Source organism: Ranitomeya imitator, chromosome 1 (genome assembly GCF_032444005.1).
Source record: "Ranitomeya imitator isolate aRanImi1 chromosome 1, aRanImi1.pri, whole genome shotgun sequence".
In the NCBI taxonomy this organism is placed as follows: Eukaryota; Metazoa; Chordata; class Amphibia; order Anura; family Dendrobatidae; genus Ranitomeya; species Ranitomeya imitator.
Genome location: NC_091282.1, coordinates 506963131 through 506991099, shown reverse-complemented (window position 1 = coordinate 506991099; position 27969 = coordinate 506963131). Strand labels below are relative to the sequence as shown.

The 27969-nt window shown below is 42.9% G+C and overlaps 1 long non-coding RNA gene across 1 annotated transcript; it reads left to right on the top strand.

Annotated features, from left to right (window-relative positions):
• On the top strand, positions 1-27969 carry LOC138657911 (uncharacterized). Its single transcript, XR_011317253.1, has 3 exons — positions 1-138; positions 26529-26689; positions 26781-27969. It is a non-coding gene; the product is annotated as an uncharacterized lncRNA (long non-coding RNA).

The window sequence follows — 27969 nt, the reverse complement described above, 5'->3', positions numbered from 1 at the left end:
CTCACTTGGGAGGGGGAGTCGCAGAGGCACGCCCCCAGAAGAAGCTAGGGCGAAACATGCATCGGGGGCGCACCAGGAAGGCACGTACAGCTGGCACTCCGCACTTGATTCGGTCCACTTGGTTACAACTGGTCTCAGGTAATTATTACTTTTCATATGGTCATCATACTCTACATAGAACCCTGAGTAGAACCGCCTCTATTTAGAAATAAAGGGTCTTTTTGCTATGGCTTATTTTTGCTGCATGGTATGTATATTACACACTATATGACCTCAAAATGGTGCCTTAATTGTATAATATCTGGGATCTTTGTAACCCCTAATGATATGCATATTGCTTAATAGATGACCCGTAGTGGGACTTGAAATATACAATATTCTATATCAGACTATTTGTGATGGCTGTACTGATATGGTTATTTAACCTTTATTGATATTTAAAATGGTACATGATACCATTCCACCCAAAGTAAAGTATATTTTTCTATGCTGGTATATGTTTATATGGAATGCGGTTTATCGTGTCCTTCTGTACACTCTGTTTTTGTGATGTCTTTTCTGTCTTGTGGATTTTAATTTACAAAATAAAGAATGGTGCTTTTATATATGGTTCTCTTCTTGTGGCCAATGTGATATAAGTCCGCTTTTGTTGAATAATCAGGATCTGTATTAATGTTGCTAAACTTTTTTTAGGGCTCATCCTTACCAACATACAATATTTTGTTACAGCCTTTTCCTCACTTGGGAGGGGGAGTCGCAGACGCAAAGCTAGGGCTTTGGTTAAGGGGTCAAAGTTTCTGAGTGGGCCCCTAACTAGGTGACCTTGATTACAACTGGATGACGTGCCCTAATAGAGGAGGAGAACCTCAGCAGATGACCGCACGGTTGCTGAAAATAATCTCTATATAAAGACCAATATTGATATTATCACCATATTGTCAGTGTTTATAGATAATAACTTACCGCTGACATTCTTTCTGATGGAGTCGTTCACTTTTCACATCTTTTCCATCTGGCCCAGACTGACACGACAGCTTCTTCCAGCCAGGACAGGGCTGCAGAGAATGCAACAAAGACACATTTCACTTCTCACATTTTCAGCATTGTCCCCTATGTAACTATTCCCAACCTGCACAAACTCCTCATTCTGCCGATACCCCAATGCTGAGCTGCGACTGCTGTATGTGACCCTATTACTGCAGCTACTGTGTTGTTCTCTGTGCCCTCTAAATTGTAAAGCAACCCTTTAGGCTATGTGCACACCTTGCGTCGGGTCCCTGCGGGTTCTCCCGCAGCGGATTTGATAAATCTGCAGGGCAAAACAACTGCGGTTCTCCCTGCAGATTTATCGCGGTTTGTTCCGCGTTTTCCGCTGCGGGTTTCCGCCTATACTATTGATGCTGCATATGCAGCAATATGCAGCATCAATAGTAATGTTAAAAATAATAAAAATTGGTTATACTCACCCTCTGATGTCCGGATCTCCTGGGCGCTGCACCTGGCGTTCCGGTTCCAAAGATGCTGTGGGAGAAGGACCCTTCGTGACGTCACGGTCATGTGACCGCGACGTCACCGCAGGTCCTGGTCGCACAGCAACTCTGACCGTACGGCCGCGTGCAGCGCCCAGGAGCTCCGGACATCAGAGGGTGAGTATAACCAGATTTTTTATTTTTTAACCCCAAATATGGTTCCCAGGGCCTGGAGGAGAGTCTCCTCTCCTCCACCCCGGGTACCACCCGCACATTATCCGCTTACTTCCCGCAACGTGGGCACAGCCCCATGCGGGAAGTAAGCGGTTCAATGTATTCCTATGGGTGCAGAATCGCAGCGATTCTGCACAAAGAAGTGACATGCTGCGGGTTGTAAACCGCTGCGTTCCCGCGCGGTTTTTCCCGCAGCATGTGCACAGCGGTTTGCGGTTTCCATAGGGTTTACATGTTACTGTAAACGCTATGGAAACTGCTGCGGACCCGCAGCATCAAAATCGCGGCGGTTCCGCGGTAAAAACCGCTAAGTGTGAATATAGCCTTAGAATATAGTAATGCTGGGTGCAAGTGCCCTACAAACCAGAGCCCACATTTTTTATCCTAGAAAGTAATAATGCCCTGTGTACTCCTTTGACAGTCACAGTAACCTGAGTTCCCCTATAACAATAAGTGCCCTCTTTACATTTAATAATGTCCCGAGTCTCCCCCATTTAAAGCTCCCCTCTGCACAATATGATGCTCTCTTATGCAGTCTAATGCCCCCTCACTACATACAGCTCTGGCAAAAATTAAGAGACCACTGCAAAATGTTCAGTTTGTCTGATTTTTCTCTTTATAGGTATATTTATGATTAAAATATAAATTGTTTTTTTATCCTATAAACTACTGACAACATGTCTCCAAAGTTCCAAACAATAAATTTTCTATTTATTTTCTGATAATGAGAAATTGTCAAAATAACAAAAAAATGCATTGCTTGCAGACCTCAAATAATGCAAAAAAAAACAAGTTCATAATCATTTAGAAACAACAATACTAATGTTTTAACTCAGGAAGAGTTCAGAAATCAATATTTTATGGAATAACCATGATTTTTAATCACAGCTTTCATGAGTCTTGGCATGCTTTCCACCAGTCTTTCACACTGCTTTTGGGTGACCTTATGCCACTCCTGGTACAAACATTTAAGCAGTTCTTTTTTGTTTGATGGCTTGTGACTAACCATCTTCCTCTTAATTATATTCCAGGGGTTTTCACTGGGGTTCAGGTCTGGAGATTAGGCTGGCCATGACAGGGATATGAAGTGGTGGTACTTTATCCACATCTTGATTGAACTAGCTGTGTGGCATTGCACATTGTCCTGCTGGAAAAAACAGTCCTCAGAGTTGGGGAACATTGCCTGAGCAGAAGGAAACAACTGTTTTTCCAGGATAACCTTGTATGTGGCTTGATTAGAAAAGATTAACCTGCCCAATTCCGCGAGGGCACAAGTACCAGACTAATATGAAACTGCGAGTCAGGCACTCAGCACTCTATGCTGTTGCCTTTCAACAAGCTTTTTTGGGCTGCCAAACCTGAACAGTAACATGGACTTCCAGGAGAACTCTGTGTTCGAAGTCCATGTACGGACCCCGAACTTTGCCTTTCGAGTTGCCCATCACTAGTCCCTACCTAGCAATTCTTGTTCAGTCATCCAAAGTTGAATAACTGTGGGTGAAAAGTTTTGGAAATGTTAATGCAGCGCCCCAGAGTCCTGGTCGTTGTAGTAATGTTGCTCTGCCACTAAGGGGAGTGATGTTATGTCTGCTTGCACTAACACACATTACACTTCACACTCCGGCCACCAGGGGGAGCAAAAGGCACTATGTATTAGGCCACTCCTCACACTCTGGTAAAACTGGGGGTTGGATAGGAAGTTAGGGAGAACGCAGCCTGGGAGAGCTCCAGTGAGGACCTGTCAGGGGTGGGTTCCTGGCAGGTACCTAGCAGAAAGGACAGATCGTTACGGAGCCGCACCTGCACTACCTTGCGGCGGCATCCTAAGGAAGGACACAAAGCGAAGGATATTGTGGAGAAGTGAGAAACGAGATCACAGCACAAGGAGATAAAACCAGTAGGAGTCATGCCCCGAGATCGGCAACATCCTACTGAGGCGCGTAGCCGGTGGCCGGAACGCCGAGGAAGTAACAGACTTCAAGCATTACTTCAAACAGCGGCAGGACAGTTGATTATAGGTTGACTGTCTACCTTAAATCACCTAAGCAGACATAGGGGGCAATTGTGGGAGAGGGGCGTCTCTAGGGTCCCAGAATAACTCCAGGCCTTCCCGTCAAACGGGTGCGTCCTAGCCAGATAAACTTGGGGAACGAAGAGAGAGAGAACGAATGAATACAAAAGTTGTGAGGACTATCGTGAATGCTCAGCAGGGAAGGACTACAACACACAGGCGCTAGTTGGTAGGCACTGATTTCCACCTGCAAAGGGAACTCTGGATGTGCCTTCGGACCGGCCGGACTCAGCCAGCCCTGTTAACAGTGCTCTGGATTGCAGACCCCGAAGTCTTCAGTAAAAAGGTAAAGAGACTGCAACCCTGTGTCCTCATTATTAACTGCGCCTCACATCATCGCCACCTACACTACTGGGAAACCCTGGGGATATACTTCACCTGTGGGAAGGTATACCATCTAGCTGCCATTCCATCACCCCAGCGGTCCCCCAAGCAGCCTCGGTCACCCTGACCGAATACCACAGGTGGCGTCACGAACCCTTGACATAATTTCATCACCCTTTCCTTGGACGCCCCTTAGCAGGGTCACGGACCGGGTCCAGCCACCGTGACAACCTCAGCACCGAGACAGAGAGGACCGGTACCGAGTACTCCGCGGCCCTGCGTCTGGGGGCGCTTCATTAATAGCACTTATGTACAAAATATATGGTAAAAGTGGAAATGGTTGGTGGTGTGTAAAAGAAAAAAATACCATAGATGACCAATAATGAAGTAACAGATAGAAGCATTGGTACAAGTTGTGCTGGCACAAGTACTAAACACGCAGGTCACAATTGGTCTCCTTTGACTTGCACAGTTAATGGATGCCATCCTGCTCATTGCGTTCACTGCTCTTCTCCTTACCTTGTCAGGCTGTCTTGCTGCATTGTCTCCTGCACCACTCCTAGAACTGCGGCATCTTCCTGCTTGTCTTCACCTGCTATAGGGAGGCATCAGACCAAACCAAACTTATTTAGGTTCTCTCTCTTGTCTGGATAAGCCCTGGCTTAGGCAAATCCCATTTGGGAGCGTGGAGGTCCTGAGTATTGATGAGCGAATTTGTTTGGAAAGCGATTACCAAACATAAATTTGGGATTTGGCACTTTCAGATCTGTGATCAGAAACACAAGCAACATTTTATAAAATCAGGAAAAATCGGTAACAATCGGTAAAAAGTACAGAAAATATTTGCATTGCCGTAAAAGGATTTTCAGCACATTTGCAATGATAATGATGGTATGTCATGGGCATGTTTAATGAGGGAGTGGGTTTGCAGAGCTCAGAGGCTCGATGTGATTGTAAACTGCAAAAAAAAAATGTCTTAACTTTATGTGTGCATTTCAAAAACCTGACCTGCACATCCAAACATAGACTGAGTGTGAACAGGTGCTGAACCCAGAGTCGCCAACTCGTATATAGTTAAATAAATAGGGCAGCACACTGCAGCGCCAAAACATGCAAACTTGAAAAAACGAAATTTGAACTGCATTACTGCACTAGAAATATGAAAAATGAGAGCTTTTAGCGCACAAAAATGGCCAATTTTATGTGTACCTCGTAGCCACGTTAAGGCATCTCTCTTATACGAGGTCCTACGTTTGACCTACCTCACTGAGAATAAACGTCTCCATCTGAACGGGTACATGTGAAACCTCTTCTTGGACTCAAATTCTCTCTCTATGTGGAGGGGTATTGGACCTACTATAATTAAAACACCTGAAGCTAGGAGGCGGGGAGTGCACGATCAGAAGGCTAGAGAATACATTTCAAAAACCTGACCTGCACATCCAAACATAGACTGAGTGTGAACAGGTGCTGAACCCAGAGTCGCCAACTCGTATATAGTTAAATAAATAGGGCAGCACACTGCAGCGCCAAAACATGCAAACTTGAAAAAACGAAATTTGAACTGCATTACTGCACTAGAAATATGAAAAATGAGAGCTTTTAGCGCACAAAAATGGCCAATTTTATGTGTACCTCGTAACTTTATGTGTGAACATTGCTGCTAGCCAATCAGGGTTCAGGAAAAATCCACAATGTCCTGATACAACGGCTTGAGTCATTGACTGCTGAAATCACATGTCACTCTCCATACAAAGAGCGGACATCTTGTTTTAGCACCATTTGGACACTGTAACGGCACAGAGAGGCTGCTCCTGAATGCTGGATGTGTTAGAAGCTAGATTTTAGCTAATTAGCTAGCTAGGCGGTTATTTCTTACTCAAATACTTTAGCTAGGTAGTATCCTGTGTGGCTGAGGAATCGACTTTGCAGCAATTTAAAGATAGGTACGCAGGCCGCATGCCCGCCGCATGCAGAAGTAGGTGGAGCTAGCAGCCGAGGGCGGGACTTTACGGAGGAAGTCCACAGCCCTCTGCAGCTCCTCAAAATGCTAGTGTGAAACTAGCCTTAAAGATTTTTCTGTATTTTTATGACTATGAAAATTGTACATTCACACTGAAGGCATCAAAACTATGAATTAACACATGTGGAATTATATACCAAACAAAAAATTCTGAAAAAACTGAAAATAGGTCTTATATTCTAGGTTCTTCAAAGTAGCCACCTTTTGCTTTGATGACTGCTTTGCACACTTTTGGCATTCTCTTGATGAGCTTCAAGAGGTAGTCACCGGGAATGGTCTTCCAACAATCTTGAAGGAGTTCCCAGAGATGCTTAGCACTTGTTGGTCCTTTTGCCTTCACTCTGCGGTCCAGCTCACCCCAAACCATCTCGATTGGGTTCAGGTCTGGTGACTGTGGAGGCCAGATCATCTGGCATAGCACCCGATCACTCTCCTTCTTGGTCAAATAGCCCTTACACAGCCTGGAGGTGTGTTTGGGGTCATTGTCCTGTTGAAAAATAAATGATGGTCCAACTAAACGCAAACCGGATGGAATAGCATGCCGCTGTAAGATGCTGTGGTAGCCATGCTTGTTCAATATGCCTTCAATTTTGAATAAATCCCCAACAGTGTCACCAGCAAAGCACCCCCACACCATCACACCTCCTCCTCCATGCTTCATGGTGGGATCCAGGCATGTAGATTCCATCCGTTTACCTTTTCTGCGTCGCACAAAGACACTTTGAATTTTTGAACCAAAGATCTCAAATTTGGACTCATCAGACCAGAGCACAGAATTGGTCTAATGTCCATTCCTTTTGTTCTTTAGCCCAAACAAGTCTCTTCTGCTTGTTGCCAGTCTTTAGCAGTGGTTTCCTAGCAGCTATTTTACCATGAAGGCCTGCTGCACAAAGTCTCCTCTTAACAGTTGCTGTAGAGATGTGTCTGCTGCTAGAACTCTGTGTGGCATTGACCTGGTCTCTAATCTGAGCTGCTGTTGACCTGCGATTTCTGAGACTGGTGACTCAGATAAACTTATCCTCAGAAGCAGAGGTGACTCTTGGTCTTCCTTTCCTGGGGTGGTCCTCATGTGAGCCAGTTTCTTTTTAGCGCTTGATCTTTTGTGCCACTGCACTTGGGGACACTTTCAAAGTTTTCCCAATTTTTTGGAGTGACTGACCTTCATTTCTTAAAGTAATGATGGCCACTCGTTTTTCTTTACTTAACTGCTTTTTTCTTGCTATAATACAAATTCTAACAGTCTATTCAGTAGGACTATCAGCTGTGTATCCACCAGACTTCTGCACAACACAACTCATGGTCCCAACCCCATTAAACCTAACAGGGCACACCTGTGAAGTGAAAACCATCCCTGGTGACTACCTCTTGAACTCATCAAGAGAATGCCAAGAGTGTGAAAAGCAGTCATCCAAGCAAAAGGTGGTTGCTTTGAAGAACCTAGAATATAAGACATATTTTCAGCTGTTTCACACTTTTTTGTTAAGTATATAATTCCACATGTGTTAATTCATAGTTTTACATAGTAACATAGTAACATAGTTAGTAAGGCCGAAAAAAGACATTTGTCCATCCAGTTCAGCCTATATTCCATCATAATAAATACCCAGATCTACGTCCTTCTACAGAACCTAATAATTGTATGATACAATATTGTTCTGCTCCAGGAAGACATCCAGGCCTCTCTTGAACCCCTCGACTGAGTTCGCCATCACCACCTCCTCAGGCAAGCAATTCCAGATTCTCACTGCCCTAACAGTAAAGAATCCTCTTCTATGTTGGTGGAAAAACCTTCTCTCCTCCAGACGCAAAGAATGCCCCCTTGTGCCCGTCACCTTCCTTGGTATAAACAGATCCTCAGCGAGATATTTGTATTGTCCCCTTATATACTTATACATGGTTATTAGATCGCCCCTCAGTCGTCTTTTTTCTAGACTAAATAATCCTAATTTCGCTAATCTATCTGGGTATTGTAGTTCTCCCATCCCCTTTATTAATTTTGTTGCCCTCCTTTGTACTCTCTCTAGTTCCATTATATCCTTCCTGAGCACCGGTGCCCAAAACTGGACACAGTACTCCATGTGCGGTCTAACTAGGGATTTGTACAGAGGCAGTATAATGCTCTCATCATGTGTATCCAGACCTCTTTTAATGCACCCCATGATCCTGTTTGCCTTGGCAGCTGCTGCCTGGCACTGGCTGCTCCAGGTAAGTTTATCATTAACTAGGATCCCCAAGTCCTTCTCCCTGTCAGATTTACCCAGTGGTTTCCCGTTCAGTGTGTAATGGTGATATTGATTCCCTCTTCCCATGTGTATAACCTTACATTTATCATTGTTAAACCTCATCTGCCACCTTTCAGCCCAAGTTTCCAACTTATCCAGATCCATCTGTAGCAGAATACTATCTTCTCTTGTATTAACTGCTTTACATAGTTTTGTATCATCTGCAAATATCGATATTTTACTGTGTAAACCTTCTACCAGATCATTAATGAATATGTTGAAGAGAACAGGTCCCAATACTGACCCCTGCGGTACCCCACTGGTCACAGCGACCCAGTTAGAGACTATACCATTTATAACCACCCTCTGCTTTCTATCACTAAGCCAGTTACTAACCCATTTACACACATTTTCCCCCAGACCAAGCATTCTCATTTTGTGTACCAACCTCTTGTGCGGCACGGTATCAAACGCTTTGGAAAAATCGAGATATACCACGTCCAATGACTCACCGTGGTCCAGCCTATAGCTTACCTCTTCATAAAAACTGATTAGATTGGTTTGACAGGAGCGATTTCTCATAAACCCATGCTGATATGGAGTTAAACAGTTATTCTCATTGAGATAATCCAGAATAACATCCCTCAGAAACCCTTCAAATATTTTACCAACAATAGAGGTTAGACTTACTGGCCTATAATTTCCAGGTTCACTTTTAGAGCCCTTTTTGAATATTGGCACCACATTTGCTATGCGCCAGTCCTGCGGAACAGACCCTGTCGCTATAGAGTCACTAAAAATAAGAAATAATGGTTTATCTATTACATTACTTAGTTCTCTTAGTACTCGTGGGTGTATGCCATCCGGACCCGGAGATTTATCTATTTTAATCTTATTTAGCCGGTTTCGCACCTCTTCTTGGGTTAGATTGGTGACCCTTAATATAGCGTTTTCATTGTTTCTTGGGATTTCACCTAGCATTTCATTTTCCACCGTGAATACCGTGGAGAAGAAGGTGTTTAATATGTTAGCTTTTTCCTCGTCAGTGCCTTCAGTGTGAACGTACAATTTTCATAGTCCTGAAAATACAGAAAAATCTTTAAATGAGAAGGTGTATCCAAACCTTTGGTCTTTACTGTAGTTCTGTGATTTGAGCTGTTGCACATGAAGAAATATTTTTTTAGGGGCAATTGCTAGCTTGATTTACCATGCCATATCTCACCTTGCTATTTAGTGGGGGTGAAATTTCACAGTGTGCATAGCTCATGCTCATCAAAAAATATACATTTTTCTGTTTCAAAATGTGACACAGCTCACCATATTCCACACTGTCATTTTGTGGTGGTAATATGAAACTAATATGGTGGTGATATGAAACTGGCAGACAGAACACACATTAGAAGCAAATTATAATTTTTCTGTTGCGAAACATGATTCAGACCGCCATATCCCACGTTGTCATTTTGTTGGGTTGACATTAGCTGTCTGCAGACCTCAAGCACATATAAAAAAATAATTTTCCTATTGTTAAACGTCATACAGGTTGCCTTATCTCACATTGTAATTTTATGGCAGTTAAATTGTTCTGTCTGTAGAACAATTTAGTAAAAAAGAACATTTGGGGGATTTTACAAATGTGATACAGCAGGCTAAATCTGAATTTGAAATTGTTTGGAGCATGTCTTCTAGTTTATACAGGCATCACCCACACTAGGGGACATCTCACTTTCAAATTGTTTGTAGTACCTAGTGTGTAGCACCTAGTGTCTTATAGAAGCCTGATCCAAAGGTCCCCCAAATTTTTTTCTGTGGCTAAAATCATACTATAGCGGACATCTGACTTTCAAATTGTTTGTAGCATTTAGTCTGCTATAGAGGCCTAATCCACAGGCACCAAAAAAATGATTCTGTTACAAACGGCGTAAAGTAGGGGACATCTCACTTTCAAATTGTTTTTAGCATCTAGTATGTTATAGAGTCCTGATCCACAGGCCTCTAAAAATTCTCCTGTTACTAACATCATACAGTAGGAGACATCTGACTTTCAAATTGTTTGTAGCATCTAGTCTGTTATAGAGACCTGATCCACAGGCACCAAAAATAATAGTATGTTACTAACATCATACAGTAGAGGACATCTCACTTTCAAATTGTAACATCTAGTCTGTTATAGAGGCCTGATCCACAGGCCCCCCAAAATATTCTGTTACTAATGTCATACAGTAGGGGACATCCAACTTTCAAATTGTTTGTACCATTTAGTCTGTTATAGAGGCCTAATCCACAGGCCCCCAAAAAATCTTCTGTTACTAACATCATACAATAGGGGACATCTCTCTTTCAAATTGTTTATAGCATTTAGTCTGTTATAGAGGCCTAATCCACAGGCTTAAAAAAAATCTTCTGTTACTAATGTCATACAGTAGGGGACATCTCACTTTCAAATTGCTTGTAACATCTAGTCTATATATCTACATTTTTTGTTGAGATTGCTGCATCTTGTTCCTGTTTAGTACTCCATCCAGCAATTAGTTGGTATTCCTTCTTCCGTGCTTCCCTTTTCAATTTGGTGCATCCATGAGCCACACCAATCTCATTAGAGCTGATAAGTACAATTTTGCTTTTTTTGTTCATCATTTTTCCTTCTTTATACCATGCTGTTCACAGATCAGACTGCATGTACAGCTCCCTTTAACATGTACATATATTGTCATGTACACATTAGTATTACTTACACTTTTTATATAATTCTTTATTTTTATTGTTCAGCTTTGTGTCTTGCATCTTCTCATGGCCTGAATTACAAAGTATAATTTTTATCAGTGGATTTTCTTTGGTGGTGTGTGTAGATGTGCTATCTTTTTCGTGTGAACACCTAGTAATCTCAGATCATGGAATATGAAACTTCCTTTTCAATCAAGTCACTTTAATGAAATACAAACAATTGCAAAAAGCTATGATGAATTATTATTTTATAATTATTACAAAAGTGGAAACGCAAACAATACTTCATAGCATTTTAATTAGTGAATCAACTAAAGTCATAATTAGTCCAATAGAAAACATTCCGATAGTTGTACTTTTACCGTATGTAATATCTCAATGTTTAAAACCATTGCATACTCTTCTTGAAGACCACCCAGGAGGCCTTGTGCAGCCATTTACAGCTTATTCCAATTGGCATGTAACTACTAGAACATATTGTTAAAAGTAAATCTTTGTGGGTCTGTACAGTACAGAACTTTAGAAATTTAGATTATGTCCTCAAATCCGTCATTCCTGACAAGTAGGAAAAGGAACTGTGAATAATGAAGAGAGACTAGTACTTGAAAAAGTGCTGTTAGATGCAACATATTGTGAGAAAATGAAATCATTTTGGCAAGACTGTGATTTACATGAAGGAAACATTAAGAATGAAAGAAACATTCTAAAAGTCTGAGAACATTAGCATGCCAGTCTGTATTACAGCATAGTACGAGAAAGTGCTTCTTCATTGTATCAGTGTGAAAGGTCACTTCAAAAAATGTGTGTCCATTTCCACAGTTTTACATGTTAATTACTATAAGAAGATGGAAAGATAGACCAACAAGCAGTTGAGAAAGGCTGATTTATTTTGTTAAAGCAACACTCCAGTCAAAATATACCATATAATACCAACTGCAAGCCTCAATGGACTGTGCAAGTCACAGGTAATCCCTTTACCATACACCTGCCTGTCTGTGTATCCAGCCAGAGCCTGCTTTACATTGGATGGTACACCACAATCTCTTGGTGCATTCTCTCACCATTGTGGTATAGCGGCAATGGTACTATCAATATATCTGTCCCTAATATCCCTGATAGGACTTAGACTGCTCAAAGCCCCAACCAGGTGTGTGGCAAATATCCCACAATCATACAAGAGAACAGGCAAAGTATGCTATGACTAAAGAGCCATAAGCTCAAAAGTAGGAACACAGTGAGACCATAGTATATTGCCCCAGAAGTATATCTATGGCACCAATACTCAGCAAAGGTATACCATGGATGACGGTGCCTGGTAAGGACAAGAGACAAGTGGAGGGGTGAGGCAGCAAACTCCACGCATATCGCTGCAAGCGCAGCTTCGTCAGGGGAAGTGAATCAATACGTCCCCCTTGAGGTATAATATACATAAACATAAATGAATTGAATACAGACCGGTGTGCAGTTAGGGAACGCCGCGCCAGTGGGAGTCGCCGCATGGAGCGTGCCAGAAATGGCTATAGCCGGAAAGTCTAACCGTTGTCATGGTGCAGTTGCACATGCAGAACGGTAACACTAGAGGAGGAAGATCGCGCATGTGCAGATTGAATGCAAGGAGTAAACGGCAAGTATCTATTGCCAGAAGAAAACCTGCGTGACCATGAAAAAAGGGCATATATCATACACACATCCCAGTGGGCAAATGAACCATTTCAGCACTCAAATGAGTGTCTATATAATTACACCTTGGAGAAAATGAAAAAGAGAGCAGATAAAACCATATAGCTGGTAATACCACTCACAGTACAATAGAAGCTTGGATGGCAACAGATGGAAATGATTGCCAAGGGTTAAAGTCAGCCCGCTAGTGTACGGACATGTAGATGGCCACATTTTCCAAGCAGGGGAGAGATAATATTTATGAAGAGTGCCAAAATAAGTAACAATAACTATAGTTAGCAGTGAACTGGACTATGAACCTAAATAGGAACATATAGAATATACCACACATAGTAAAAATACCTATCGCTCTATATAACTAAAGTTATTCAAAATGTTAATATAGCGTCCATTCATCTACATAGCCCCAATAGGGAAAGCAGTCCTCATAATATATATCCCCATAGAGAATTAGTGGCGACGTCCAAATTGGGCATAAGTCCTCATAGATGGAAAGCGGTATGCAGGTATATCTTCCCTAAATCCTGACTCCAGGTATCTTCCATGGATGTAAACTCTTTGAAGATTAACAGCCCAAGATGTATACAGTCTTCTTTAATAAGAAAAGATCTTGATATGTCTAGGGCGTCCTCACTGCCTCATCATGGTCCTGGTCCGCAACAGAGATATGTGTGCCCGTGCGTAGACATCACCGGAGACCAGGGTCCCAAGAACCGTTGTACGTTGTCCTCATGGCAATACCATCATGACGCTCCTCCAATTACACCCAAGATGTATAAGCTCATAAGCTTGGATATTTCCAGTGTCCAGTTTGGTCCCCAAGCCGTATATCCTGTTTGGAACAAGGAATCACTTGATCCACAATAAGCAGCATGGAGCTCTAAGGAATGAAAACAAATAGCAAGCATATGAGATAGGTATGCAGGTGGCCCAAATTTTAAAGGGGAGATGGAAGGAAGGCGGCAAGGTGAAAAATGTGTAAGGGAAAAAAGACCCCATACACAGACATGCCTGCCCCACCTATCTCAACCTAAAAACCCAGTGAATAAAAGTTCTTCGTTGAGTCCCTGTGGTGCTGTGGACCGAAGATTGAAGATACACCTAGATTCTATCTGAAGGAACTGGTTATGTGAGCTGCCGCCCCTACCCCTATATAATATCCTCTGCAACCCCACAACCCTAGTGTTGGAAGTAGAGCCCCCATGTGTTGCCAAAAAATGTGCTGCCACCGGGGTGAGGGGCTTACCCTTACGTTGTTCTGCAGCTGCCAAATGAATGGTCGAAATGTGCTTCTGGATTCTCTTTCTGGGTTCCTGGGAGGTTTGTCCAACATACGGTTTGCCACATGGACAAATAATAACATAAATGACGTCCTCGTCTTACAGTTGATATAATGTTTAAGCCGATGGATAGATGAGTCTAATGGATTAGAAAAAACATTCCTTGTGGGTATCATGAAGGGACAAACACTACAATCCCTGCAGGGAAATGACCCTTTGAGATTAAGCCCTCTATTAAGCCTAATTGTAGGTCTCGAGAAATGACTGTTTGTTAAAAGATCTCGCAGGTTGGGGGCCCGTCTAATCGCAAGCAAAGGTCTGTCACTCGTTACCTCTGCCGTCTGAGAATCGGTCCTGAGGATAGACCAATGTCGAGTGATAATGGTCTTTACCTGGTCCCAGCTGCTGTTATAGTCCGTGACAAATCTGGTGACTTTATCCAGGTTGCGAGGTCTCGGAGTCAGTAATGACGCTTGATCTTCCCGTCGTGCTCTCTGGAAGGCAGATGAAATTATTCGTTTAGGGTAGCCCCTTTGTTTGAAACGACTTGTGAGCTCACGGGCCTGCGACAAGAAATCAATATCATGCGTGCAATTCTGCCTCACCCGCAAGAATTGGCTAATAGGGACACCCACCTTGGTATGTGTAGTATGGAAACTACTGTATTCCAGTAGTGCATTGGTGGCTGTTAACTTGCAGAAGAGATCTGTTACCAAATGGTGGTCTTCTACAATGATCTTCAAATCCAGATAGGTGACCGAGGCAGTTGACATAAAATGTGTAAGAAAAATATTATGGGAGTTGGTATTGAGGTCCTGCAGAAACTGAACACACTCCGATTCGGTGCCAAGCCATAGAAAAAACACGTTATCGATGTATCGATGACAGTGGCGCACCTTCTCCTGGAAGGTCACGGAGGGGTAAACTACAGTCTCTTCCCACCAGCCTAAAAAGATGTTAGCATAGGCTGCCGCACATTTAGCCCCCATGGCCACACCGGACACCTGGAGGTAGAAAGTCCTATCAAAAAGAAAAAAATGATGGTGTAAGACAAATTTAAGAAGTTCCAAAAGAAACATATGGTGTCCAGATTCCTCATGTTGTCTCAAATTCAGAAAAAAGGACAATGCGTTAATGCCGTCCACATGGCTAATGTTGGAATATAATGATTCCACATCGCATGTGACTACGTGGAATTCAGTCGGCAAATTGATGTATCGAATGATTTCAATAAAGTGAGGCGAGTCCCTAACGTACGAGGGTAACATTGCCGCAATGGGCTGCAAGAAAAAATCAATGTAGTGGCAAGCTCTTTCGCATAGGCTACCAATACTTGAAACTATTGGTCGACCAGGGGGCTGTTTGTCATCCTTGTGAATTTTTGGCAACATATAGAATGTTGCAATGATGGGATCCTCCACCCACATGTAACGTTTTTCATTAGGAGTAATAATGTCCAGTTGGTTGGCCCTGCATAATAAAGTCTGCATTGCCAGAAGAAAACCTGCGTGACCATGAAAAAAGGGCATATATCATACACACATCCAAGTGGGCAAATGAACCATATCAGCACTCAAATGAGTGTCTGTATAATTAACCCTGCTGTTGTCTTCGGTCAAAAACGACCGACCTTGAACTTCAATATTCTTTAAAATATTCAAGATGCGGCTCTGAAACCCGTGGCCGACCGACCCATCCTCATTTAAGTCAATCAACCACAAGTTTCAGAACCGCATCTTGAACACCCCAAAAAATACCAAAGTTCAAAATCGGTCTCCCCAGACCGAAGACAACAGCAGGGTTAAACCTTGGAGAACATGAAAAAGAGAGCAGATAAAGCCATATAGCTGGTAATACCACTCACAGTATATACACTGTATATATATATTTTGTATCTACGTACTAACATTTTCTTCATGTGTCAGGCTAATCCATGCCACACATGTTTAGGGGTGATGGTGTATGGTCCTGTACCCAGACCTTTTTAATTGGTTTTATAGTCTTGTTTTGAGGTGTAATTAAAAATTAAAATTGTTTGATATATTTACATAATTCATGGGTGTGCATACCGTTATTGGCCCAGTCTGTTTTCTTCCTTTTTCTTAATGTCCATTCCTTGTGTTCTTTAGCCCAGACAAGTCTCTTCTGCATGTTGCCTGTCCTTAGCAGTGGTTTCCTATCAGCTATTTTACCATGAAGGCCTGCTGCACAAAGTCTCCTCTTAACAGTTGTTGTAGAGATGTGTCTGCTGCTAGAACTCTGTGTGGCATTGACCTGGTCTCTAATCTGAGCTGCTGTTGACCTGCGATTTCTGAGGCTGGTGACTCGGATAAACTTATCCTCAGAAGCAGAGGTGACTCTTAGTCTTCTTTTCGTGGGGCGGTCCTCGTGTGAGCCAGTTTCTTTGTAGAGCTTGATGGTTTTGGCAACTGCACTTGGGGACACTTTCAAAGTTTTCCCAATTTTTCGGACTGACTGATCTTCATTTCTTAGAGCAATGATGGCCACTCCTTTTTCTTTACTTAGCTGCTTTTTTCTTGCCATAATACAAATTCTAATGGTCTATTCAGTAGGACTATCAGCTGTGTATCCACCAGACTTCTGCACAACACAACTGATGGTCCCAACCCCATTTATAAGGCATGAAATCCCACTGATTAAACCTGAGCGGGTACACCTTTGAAGTGAAAACCATTCCGGTGACTACCTCTTGAAGCTCATCTAGAGAAGACCAAGAGTGTGCAAAGCAGTCATCATAGCAAAAGGTGTCTAATTTGAAGAACCTAGAATATAAGACATATTTTCAGTTGTTTCACGCTTTTTTGCTAAGTATATTTCCACATGTGTCAATTCATAGTTTTGATGCCTTCAGTGTGAATTTACAATTTTCATAGTCATGAAAATACAGAAAAATCTTTAAATGAGAAGGTGGGTCCAAACTTTTGGTCTGTACTGTACATATTTGGTATTGCCGTGTTCAGAATCTCCAGATCTATCAATTTATAAAGATAATTAATTTGATCGGAAAATGGTGTAGCAAGAAAAAAATCAAAACGCCAGAATTACACTTTTTTGGTCGCTGCAGCATTGCAATAAAATGCAATAACAGGCGGTAAAAAGATTGCATCTAGACCAAAATGGTATTAAAAAAAACATAAGATCAGCATGCAAAAAGTAAGTCCTCACTCAACCCCAGTGTCACTTTATGAGGTAATAACTCAGGAACGCTTCAACGGATCCTAGCGGTTCTGATATTTTTTTTTTCATGACATATTGGGCTTCATGTTAGTGGTAAATTTAGGTCAATAAATTATGCGTTTATTTGTGATAAAAACGGAAATTTGGCGAAAATTTTGAAAATTTCGCAACTTTCACATTTTGAATTTTTATTCTGTTAAACCAGAGAGTTATGTGACACAAAATAGTTAATAAATAACATTTCCCACATGTATACTTTACATCAGCACAATTTTGGAAAAAAAATTTTTTTTTTGCTAGGACGTTATAAGGGTTAAAATTTGACCAGCGATTTCTCATTTTTACAACGAAATTTACAAAACCATTTTTTTTAGGGACCACCTCACATTTGAAGTCACTTTGAGGGGTCTATATGGCTGAAAATACCCAAAAGTGACACCATTCTAAAAGCTGCACCCCTCAAGATGCACAAAACCACATTCAAGAAGTTTATTAACCCTTCAGGTGCTTCACAGCAGCAGAAGCAACATAGAAGGAAAAAATGAACATTTAACTTTTTAGTCACAAGAATGATCTTTTAGCAACAATTTTTTTATTTTCCCAATGGTAAAAGGAGAAACTGAACCACGAAAGTTATTGTCCAATTTGTCCTCAGTACGCTGATACCTCAAATGTGGGGGTAAACCACTGTTTGGGAGCACGGCAGGGCTTGGAAGGGAAGGAGCGCCATTTGACTTTTTGAGTGAAAAATTGGCTCCACTCTTTAGCGGACACCAAGTTGCATTTGGAGAGCCCCCGTGTGCCTAAAAATTGGAGCTCCCCCACAAGTGACCCCATTTTGCAAACTAGACACCCCAAGGAACTTATCTAGATGCATAGTGAGCACTTTAAACCCTCAGGTGTTTCACAAATTGATCCGTAAAAATGAAAAAGTACTTTTTTTTCACAAAAAAATTCTTTTAGCCTCAATTTTTTCATTTTTACATGGGCAACAGGATAAAATGGATCCTAAAATTTGTTGGGCAATTTCTCCTGAGTACACCGATACCTCACATGTGGGGGTAAACCACTGTTTGGGCACATGGTAAGGCTTGGGAAGGGAAGGAGCACCATTTGACTTTTTGAATGAAAAATTATCTCCATCGTTAGCGGACACCATGTCGCGTTTGGAGAGCCCCTGTGTGCCTAAACATTGGAGCTCCCCATAAGTGACCCCATTTTGGAAACTGGACCCCCCAAGGAACTTATCTAGATGCCTAGTGAGCACTTTGAACCCTCAGGTGCTTCACAAATTGATCCGTAAAAAGGAAAAAGTACTTTTTTTCCACAAAAAATTTCTTTTGCCTCAATTTTTTCATTTTTACATGGGCAATAGGATAAAATGGATCCTAAAATTTGTTGGCCAATTTCTCCCGAGTACGCTGGTACCTTATATGTGGAGGTAAACCACTGATTGGGCACACGGCAGGGCTCGGAAGGGATGGTGCGCCATTTGACTTTTTGAATGGAAAATTACCTCCAATTGTTAGCGGACACCATGTCACGTTTGGAGAGCCCCTGTGTGCCTAAACATTGGAGCTCCCCCACAAGTGACCCCATTTTGGAAACTAGGCCCCCCAAGGAACTTATCTAGATGCATATTGAGCACTTTAAACCCCCAGGTGCTTCACAGAAGTTTATAACGCAGAGCCATGAAAATAAAAAATAATTTTTCTTTCCTCAAAAATTATTTTTTAGCCTGGAATTTCCTATTTTGCCAAGGGTATTAGGAGAAATTGGACCACAAATGTTGTTGTCCAGTTTGTCCTGAGTATGCTGATACCCCATATATGGGGGTAAACCACTATTTGGGTGCACGGCAGGGCTCGGAAGGGAAGGCATGCCATTTGGCTTTTTAAATGGAAAATTAGCTCCAATCATTAGCGGACACCATGTCACATTTGGAGAGCCCCTGTGTGCCTAAACATTGCAGATCCCCCGCAAATGACCCCATTTTGGAAACTAGACCCCCAAAGGAACTAATCTAGATGTGTGGTGAGCACTTTGAACCCCAAAGTGCTTCACAGAAGTTTATAGCGCAGAGCCATGAAAATAAAAAAAAAAATTTCTTTTCTCAAAAATGATCTTTCAGCCCGCAATTTTTTGTTTTCCCAAGGGTAACAGGAGAAATTTGACCCCAAAATTTGTTGCCCAGTTTCTCCTGAGTACGCTGATACCCCATATGTGGGGGTAAACCACTGTTTGGGCACACGTCGGGGTTTGGAAGGGAAGTAGTGATGTTTTGAAATGCAGACTTTGATGGAATGCTCTGCGGGCGTCACGTTGCTTTTGCAGAGCCCCTGATGTGCCTAAACAGTAGAAACTCCCCACAAGTGACCCCATTTTGGAAACTAGACCCCCAAAGTAACTTATCTAGATCTGTGCTGAGCACTTTGAACCCCAAAGTGCTTCACAGATGTTTATAACGCAGAGCTGTGAAAATAATAAATACGTTTTCATTCCTCAAAAATAATTTTTTAGCCCAGAATATTTTAATTTTCCCAAGGGTAACAGGAGAAATTTGACCCCAATAGTTGTTGTCCAGTTTTTCCTGAGTACGGTGATACCCCATATGTGGGGTAAACCACTGTTTGGGCACACGTCGGGGCTCGGAAGTGAAGTAGTGACGTTTTGAAATGCAGACTTTGATGGAATGCTCTGCGGGCGTCACGTTGCGTTTGCAGAGCCCCTGATGTGGCTAAACAGTAGAAACCCCCCACAAGTGACCCCATTTTGGAAACTAGACCTCAAAAGGAACTTATCTAGATGTGTGGTGAGCACTTTGAACCCCCAAGTGCTTCACAGAAGTTTATAACGCAGAGCAGTGAAAATAATAAATAAGTTTTCTTTCCTCAAAAATAATTTTTTAGCCCAGAATTTTTTAATTTTCCCAAGGATAACAGGAGAAATTTGACTGCAACCGTTGTTGTCCAGTTTCTCCTGAGTACGGTGGTACCCCATATGTGGGGGTAAACCACTTTTTGGGCACACGTCGGGGCTCAGAAATGAAGTAGTGACTTTTGAAATGCAGACTTTGATGGAATGGTCTGCTGGCGTCACATTGCGTTTGCAGAGCCCCTAGTGTGCCTAAACAGTAGAAACCCCCCACAAGTGACCCCATTTTGGAAACTAGACCCCCCAAGGAACTTATCTAGATATGTGGTGAGCACTTTGAACCCCCAAGTGCTTCACAGACGTTTACAACGCAGAGCCGTGAAAATAAAAAATAATTTTCTTTCCTCAAAAATGATGTTTTAGCAAGCAATTTTTTATTTTCCCAAAGGTAGCAGGAGAAATTGGACCCCAATAATTGTTGTGCAGTTTGTCCTGAGTATGCTGGTACCCGATATGTGGGGGTAAACCACTGTTTGGGCACACGTCAGGGCTCGGAAGTGAGGGAGCACCATTTAAATTTTTGAATACAAGATTGGCTGGAATCAGTGGTGGCGCCATGTTGCGTTTGGAGACCCCTGATGTGCCTAAACAGTGGAAACCCCTCAATTCTACCTCCAACACTAACCCCAACACACCCCTAACCCTAATCCTAACTGTAGCCATAACCCTATTCACAACCCTAACCCCAACACAACCCTAACCACAACCCTAATTCCAACCCTAACCCTAAGGCTATGTGCCCACGTTGCGGATTCGTGTGAGATTTTTCAGCACCATTTTTGAAAAATCCGTGGGTAAAAGGCACTGCGTTTTACCTGTGGATTTACCGCGGATTTCCAGTGTTTTTTGTGCGGATTTCACCTGCGGATTCCTATTGAGGAACAGGTGTAAAACGCTGCGGAATCCGCACAAAGAATTGACATGCTGCGGAAAATACAACGCAGCGTTTCCGCGCGGTATTTTCTGCACCATTGGTACAGCGGATTTGGTTTTCCATATTTTTACTTGGTACTGTAAACCTGATGGAACACTGCTGCGAATCCGCAGCGGCCAATCCGCTGCGGATCCGCAGCCAAATCCGCACAATGTGCACATAGCGGTATTCTAACGGTATGTGCACACACTGCGGAAAACGCTGCGGATCCGCAGCAGTTTCCCATGAGTTTACAGTTCAATGTAAACATATAGGAAACAAAAATCGCTGTACACATGCTGCGGAAAAACTGCACGGAAACGCAGGGGTTTACATTCCGCAGCATGTCACTTCTTTCTGCGGATTCCGCAGCGGTTTTACAACTGCTCCAATAGTAAACTGCAGTTGTACAACCGCAGCGAAATGCGCAGAAAAACCGCGGTAAATCCGCAATAAATCTGCAGCGGTTTAGCACTGCGGATTTATCAAATCGGCTGCGGAAAAATCCGCAAAGGACCAGAATTCGTGTGCACATACAGAAACCCTAACCCTAACCCTAACCCTAGTTCTTACCCCAACCTTAGTGGAAGAAAAAAAAAAGTCTTTATTTTATTAATGTCCCTACCTATGGGGGTGACAAAGGGGGGGGGTCATTTAGTATTTTCTTATTTTGATCACTGTGATAGGTTTTATCACAATGATCAAAATGCACTTGAAACGAATCTGCCGGGCGGCAGATTCGGCGGGCACACTGCGCATGCGCCCGCCATTTTGGAAGATGGTGGCGCCCAAGGAGAAGACGGACGGACCCCGGGAGGCTCGGTAAGTATGATGGGGTAGGGGGGAGCATGGGGGGTGGATCGGAGCATCGGGGGTGGATCGGAGTGCAGGGGGGTGGATCGAAGTGCAGGGGGGTGGATCGGAGTTCAGGGGGGGGTGGCTTGGAGCACGGGGATGGGATTGGAGCACGGGGGTGAGCGGACAAGAGCACAAGGGGAGCGGACAGGAGAACGAACGGGAGCGGAGCTGTGTACCGGACTGATCGGAGGACTTGGTGGGGATCGGTGGGGTGGGGGGGTGCAGACCAGTGTTTCCAGCCATGGCCAATGATATTGCAGCATCGTCCATGGCTAGATTGTAATATTTCACCAGTTTTAATAGGTGAAATATTACAAATCGCTCTGATTAGCAGTTTCACTTTCAACAGCCAATCAGAGCGATCGTAGCCACGGGGGGGGGGGAGGGTGAAGCCCAATTTCACATTTGGACAGGAGGGTCAGGGACCCATCAGTTATGAGACCACCTTGACGATTGGTTGATGGGCTCACACTATTTGATTATATCAAATTCTGTGCAAAGCGTCTCTTAAATATTTTCCTAATGTTCAAATGCCATTTTGCGATTCATATTTCATATATTTCATATTAGACATGCTTTTGCACGATAGAGTGCAACCTTTTACATTGAACTGTAAACTCATGGGAAACTGCTGCGGATCCGCAGTGTTTTCCGCAGCGTGTGCACATACCTTTAGAATTAGGCCATGTGCACACGGTGAGGATTTGGCTGCGGATCCGCAGCGGATTGGCCGCTGCGGATTCGCAGCAGTGTTCCATCAGGTTTACAGTACCATGTAAACCTATGGAAAACCAAATCCGATGTGCCCATGGTGCGGAAAATACCGCGCGGAAACGCTGCGTTGTATTTTCCGCAGCATGTCAATTCTTTGTGCGGATTCCGCAGCGTTTTACACCTGTTCCTCAATAGGAATCTGCAGGTGAAATCCGCACAAAAAACACTGGAAATCCACGGAAAATCCGCAGGTAAAACGCAGTGCCGTTTACCCGCGGATTTTTCAAAAATGATGCTGAAAAATCTCACACGAATCCGCAACGTGGGCACATAGCCTTAGGGTTAGGGTTGGAATTAAGGTTGTGGTTAGGGGTGTGATTAGGGTTATGACTACAGTTGGGATTAGAGTTAGGGGTGTGTTGGGGTTAGTGTTGGAGGTAGAATTGAGGGGTTTCCACTGTTTAGGCACATCAGGGGTCTCCAAACGCAACATGGCGCCACCATTGATTCCAGCCAATCTCGTATTCAAAAAGTCAAATGGTGCTCCCTCACTTCCGAGCCCCGACGTGCGCCCAAACCGTGGTTTACCCCCACATATGGGGTACCAGCATACTCAAGATAAACTGCGCAACAATTATTGGGGTCCAATTTCTCCTGTTACCCTTGTGAAAATAAAAAAATGCTTGCTAAAACATCATTTTTGAGGAAAGAAAAATGATTTTTTATTTTCACGGCTCTGTGTTGTAAACGTCTGTGAAGCACTTGGGGGATCAAAGTGCTCACCACATATCTAGATAAGTTCCTTGGGGGGTCTAGTTTCCAAAATGGGGTCACTTGTGGGGGGTTTCTACTGTTTAGGCACACCAGGGGCTCTGCAAACGCAACGTGACGCCCGCAGACCATTCCATCAAAGTCTGCATTTCAAAAGTCACTACTTCCCTTCTGAGCCCCGACGTGTGCCCAAACAGTGGTTTACCTCCACACATGGGGTATCAGCGTACTCAGGAGAAACTGGACAACAACTATTGGGGTCCAATTTCTCCTGTAACCCTTGGGAAAATAAAAAATTCTGGGCTAAATAATTATTTTTGAGGAAAGAAAACGTATTTATTATTTTCACGGCTCTGCATTATAAACTTCTGTGAAGCACTTGGGGGTTCAAAGTGCTCACCACACATCTAGATAAGTTCCTTTCGGGGTCTAGTTTCCAAAATGGGGTCACTTGTGGTGGGGTTTCCACTGTTTAGCCACATCAGGGGCTCTGCAAACGCAACGTGACGCTCGCAGAGCATTCCATCAAAGTCTGCATTTCAAAACGTCACTACTTCAATTCCGAGCCCCGGCATGTGCCCAAACAGTAGTTTACCCCCACATATGGGGTATCACCGTACTCAGGAGAAACTGGACAAAAAATATTGGGGTCAAATTTCTCCTGTTACCCTTGGGAAAATTAAAAAATTCTGGGCTAAATAATTATTTTTGAGGAAAGAAAACGTATTTATTATTTTCACGGCTCTGCATTATAAACTTCTGTGAAGCACTTGGGGGTTCAAAGTGCTCACCACACATCTAGATAAGTTCCTTTCGGGGTCTACTTTCCAAAATGGGGTCACTTATGGGGGGTTTCTACTGTTAAGCCACATCAGGGGCTCTGCAAACGCAACATGACGCCCACAGAGCATTCCATCAAAGTCTGCATTTCAAAACGTCACTACTTCACTTCCGAGCCCCGGCATGTGCCCAAAAAGTGGTTTACCCCCACATATGGGGTATCAGCGTACTCAGGAGAAACTGGACAACAACTTTTGGGGTCAAATTTCTCCTGTTACCCTTGGGAAAATAAAAAATTGCAGGCTAAAATATAATTTTTGAGAAAATAATTTTATTTTTTTATTTTCATGGCTCTGCGTTATAAACTTCTGTGGAGCACTTGGGGGTTCAAAGTCCTCACCACACATCTAGATTAGTTCCTTTGGGGGTCTAGTTTCCAAAATGGCGTCATTTCTGGGGGATCTGCAATGTTTAGGCACACAGGGGCTCTCCAAACGTGACATGGTGTCCACTAATGATTGGAGCTAATTTTCCATTTAAAAAGCCAAATGGCGTGCCTTCCCTTCCGAGCCCTGCCGTGCACCCAAACAGTGGTTTACCCCCACATATGGGTAATCTGCGTACTCAGGATAAACTGGACAACAACATTTGGGGTCCAATTTCTCCTATTACCCTTGGCAAAATAGGAAATTCCAGGCTAAAAAATCATTTTTGAGGAAAGAAAAATTATTTTTTATTTTCATGGCTCTGCGTTATAAACTTCTGTGAAGCACCTGGGGGTTTAAAGTGCTCAATATGCATCTAGATAAGTTCCTTGGGGGGTCTAGTTTCCAAAATGGGGTCTCTTGTGGGGGAGCACCAATGTTTAGGCACACAGGGGCTCTCCAAACGCAACATGGTGTCCGCTAACGATGGAGATAATTTTTCATTCAAAAAGTCAAATGGCGCTCCTTCCCTTCCGAGCCTTACCATGTGCCCAAACAGTGGTTTACCCCCATATGTGAGGTATTGGTGTACTCAGGAGAAATTGCCCAACAAATTTTAGGATCCATTTTATCCTGTTGCCCATGTGAAAATGAAAAAATTGAGGCTAAAAAATTTTTTTGTGAAAAAAAAGTACTTTTTCATTGTTACGGATCAATTTGTGAAGCACCTGGGGGTTCAAAGTGCTCACTATGCATCTAGATAAGTTCCTTGGGGCGTCTAGTTTCCAAAATGGGGTCACTTATGGGGGAGCTCCAATTTTTAGGCACACGGGGGCTCTCCAAACGTGACATGGTGTCCGCTAAAGAGTGGAGCCAATTTTTCATTCAAAAAGTCAAATGGCGCTCCTTCCCTTCCAAGCCCTGCCGTGCGCTCAAACAGTGGTTTACCCCCACATATGAGGTATCAGCGTACTCAGGACAAATTGGACAATTACTTTTGTGGTTCAGTTTCTCCTTTTACCATTGGGAAAATAAAAAAATTGTTGCTAAAATTAATTTTTGTGACTAAAAAGTTAAATGTTCATTTTTTCCTTCCATGTTGCTTCTGCTGCTGTGAAGCACCTGAAGGGTTAATAAACTTCTGAATGTGGTTTTGAGTACCTTGAGGGGAGCAGTTTTTAGAATGGTGTCACTTTTGGGTATATTCAGCCATATAGACCCCTCTAACTGACTTCAAATGTGAGGTGGTCCCTAAAAAAATGGTTTTGTAAATTTTGTTGTAAAAATGAGAAATCGCTGGTCAAATTTTAACCCTTATAACTTCCTAGCAAAAAAAAATTTTGTTTCCAAAATTGTGCTGATGTAAAGTATACATGTGGAAAATGTTATTTATTAACTATTTTGTGTCACATAACTCTCTGGTTTAACAGAATAAAAATTCAAAATGTGAAAATTGCGAAATTTTCAAAATTTTCGCCAAATTTCCGTTTTTATCACAAATAAACGCAGAATTTATTGACCTAAATTTACCACTAACATGAATCCGAATATGTCACGAAAAAACAGTCTCAGAACCGCTAGGATCCGTTGAAGCGTTCCTGAGTTATTCCCTCATAAAGGGACACTGGTCAGAATTGCAAAAAACGGCAAGGTCTTTAAGGTCAAAATAGGCTGGGTCATGAAGGGGTTAACAATGTTTTTCTAATATGGTTCTTTCTGGGATAGAGGGTAGCGGACTCTGTCCTTGTGGCCTTACATTTAAATTGTGTTATTTGAACAAAGTTACTAATAAATGTATTCCCCAAATGCATATTGCTATGCTACACTAAAATCTGTGTAGTCAATTACACCTTGTGTGACCACTGTGCATAATGGGCTAATATCTTTCTTTCATGTTTTTTGTTTCAGTGGGTGCTGTTACAACAAGATGGCGGAGTATCCGCGATCAGTACAGGAGGGAGAGGCAGCAGCGGGAAAAAAGTGGGGCAGATGCACCTCCGAAAAAGAAGAAATACATCTATTTCGATAGATTATCTTTCTTGAACCCCAGCATGGACCTCAGGACATAAGTAGAAACCTCATAACACATTTTATGTTTTTTTGATAACTGATTTTCTTTTCTAAAAAAATTTTTGTACTCAAAATATTTTTACCTTACAGAACACAGTCTAACCTCACTGACAGGGAGACAGGGTCAGATTCTGAGGTACTCATTGACCCAGTTGGGGAAGGAGAAGAGGTGGCTGGACCATCTTCGGATCCCTCAGGCTCCATCCATCCAGGATCCTCCTCATCTGCCCAGCCAGCTCCAGAATCAGCAGCAGCCCAAGAAGAAGAAGCACCACCGTCTTCAGCAGCAGCAGCAGAACCACCTAGCCAGGATGAGCAGGCAAACAGCAGCAGCCCTACAGTTGCCCTTGAGCACTCACCACAGGCTGGATTGTTTTTCCAGCGTGCTCGCCGCAGGAGAGAGCTCCTACAAAGTAGGAGAAACATTGATGCTGGGGTGTTGAGCTACCTGGCAAGGGTCCATGAGGATGATGGTGAGAAGGGCTTTACAAGGAGCCTGTCACGATATTTGAGGCCCATAGAGCGTGAGTTGAGGCTTCGTGCGAGAGGGTGCATTCAGATCCTTATTGATGCATGCACCCCCCAAATAACCCATACCCGCTTATGGAGATGATAGAACAGTGGCAGATGTCACCACAAAATATCCTGCGGCCTCAAAGATTCCAACAGGTGCATGCTCAACAGGGATCTGAAGCACCCACTCCACGTGAGCCGACAACTCAACCCCAACCCACACAAAATCCACCATGGCAACCTCAGTACCATATGGCTGGATATCAGCAACCATCCCAATATGGCCACTTGTCCAGACCCAGTGCTGGAGGCTGGTCCCAACCTGGCTTTGGACAACATGGCAAGTTTGGTTTGGGGTATGATTCCAGGCCATATGTTCAGGAACATCATGGCTTTAGTCAGAATCCATTTTTAAATTTGCCTACTGCCCAGCATCAGAACAGGCCTAATGTTCCTGCAGCCAGTACCACATCCTCACAGGGCCAAGGACAATTGGGCCTACAAAGGCCACCTGATGAGAAGCGTGAACTAGACACATCTCCACCGCCAACATATCAAGATTTGTGATTTTTTGTTTTTCTTATCTTTATTTTTTTGTGTTTTTTTTTGTAAATTTTGCTAATTTGTTTATATATTATTTTTGGCTCAATCTTGATGTTCTTTGTGCTGACATAGCACTTTATTTGGCTGTTTTCTTCATTTTCTGCTTATATTGGCAGTTTAAAATGTTGACATACAAGAGGTTATGGCAAAAAGTTTCATTAAA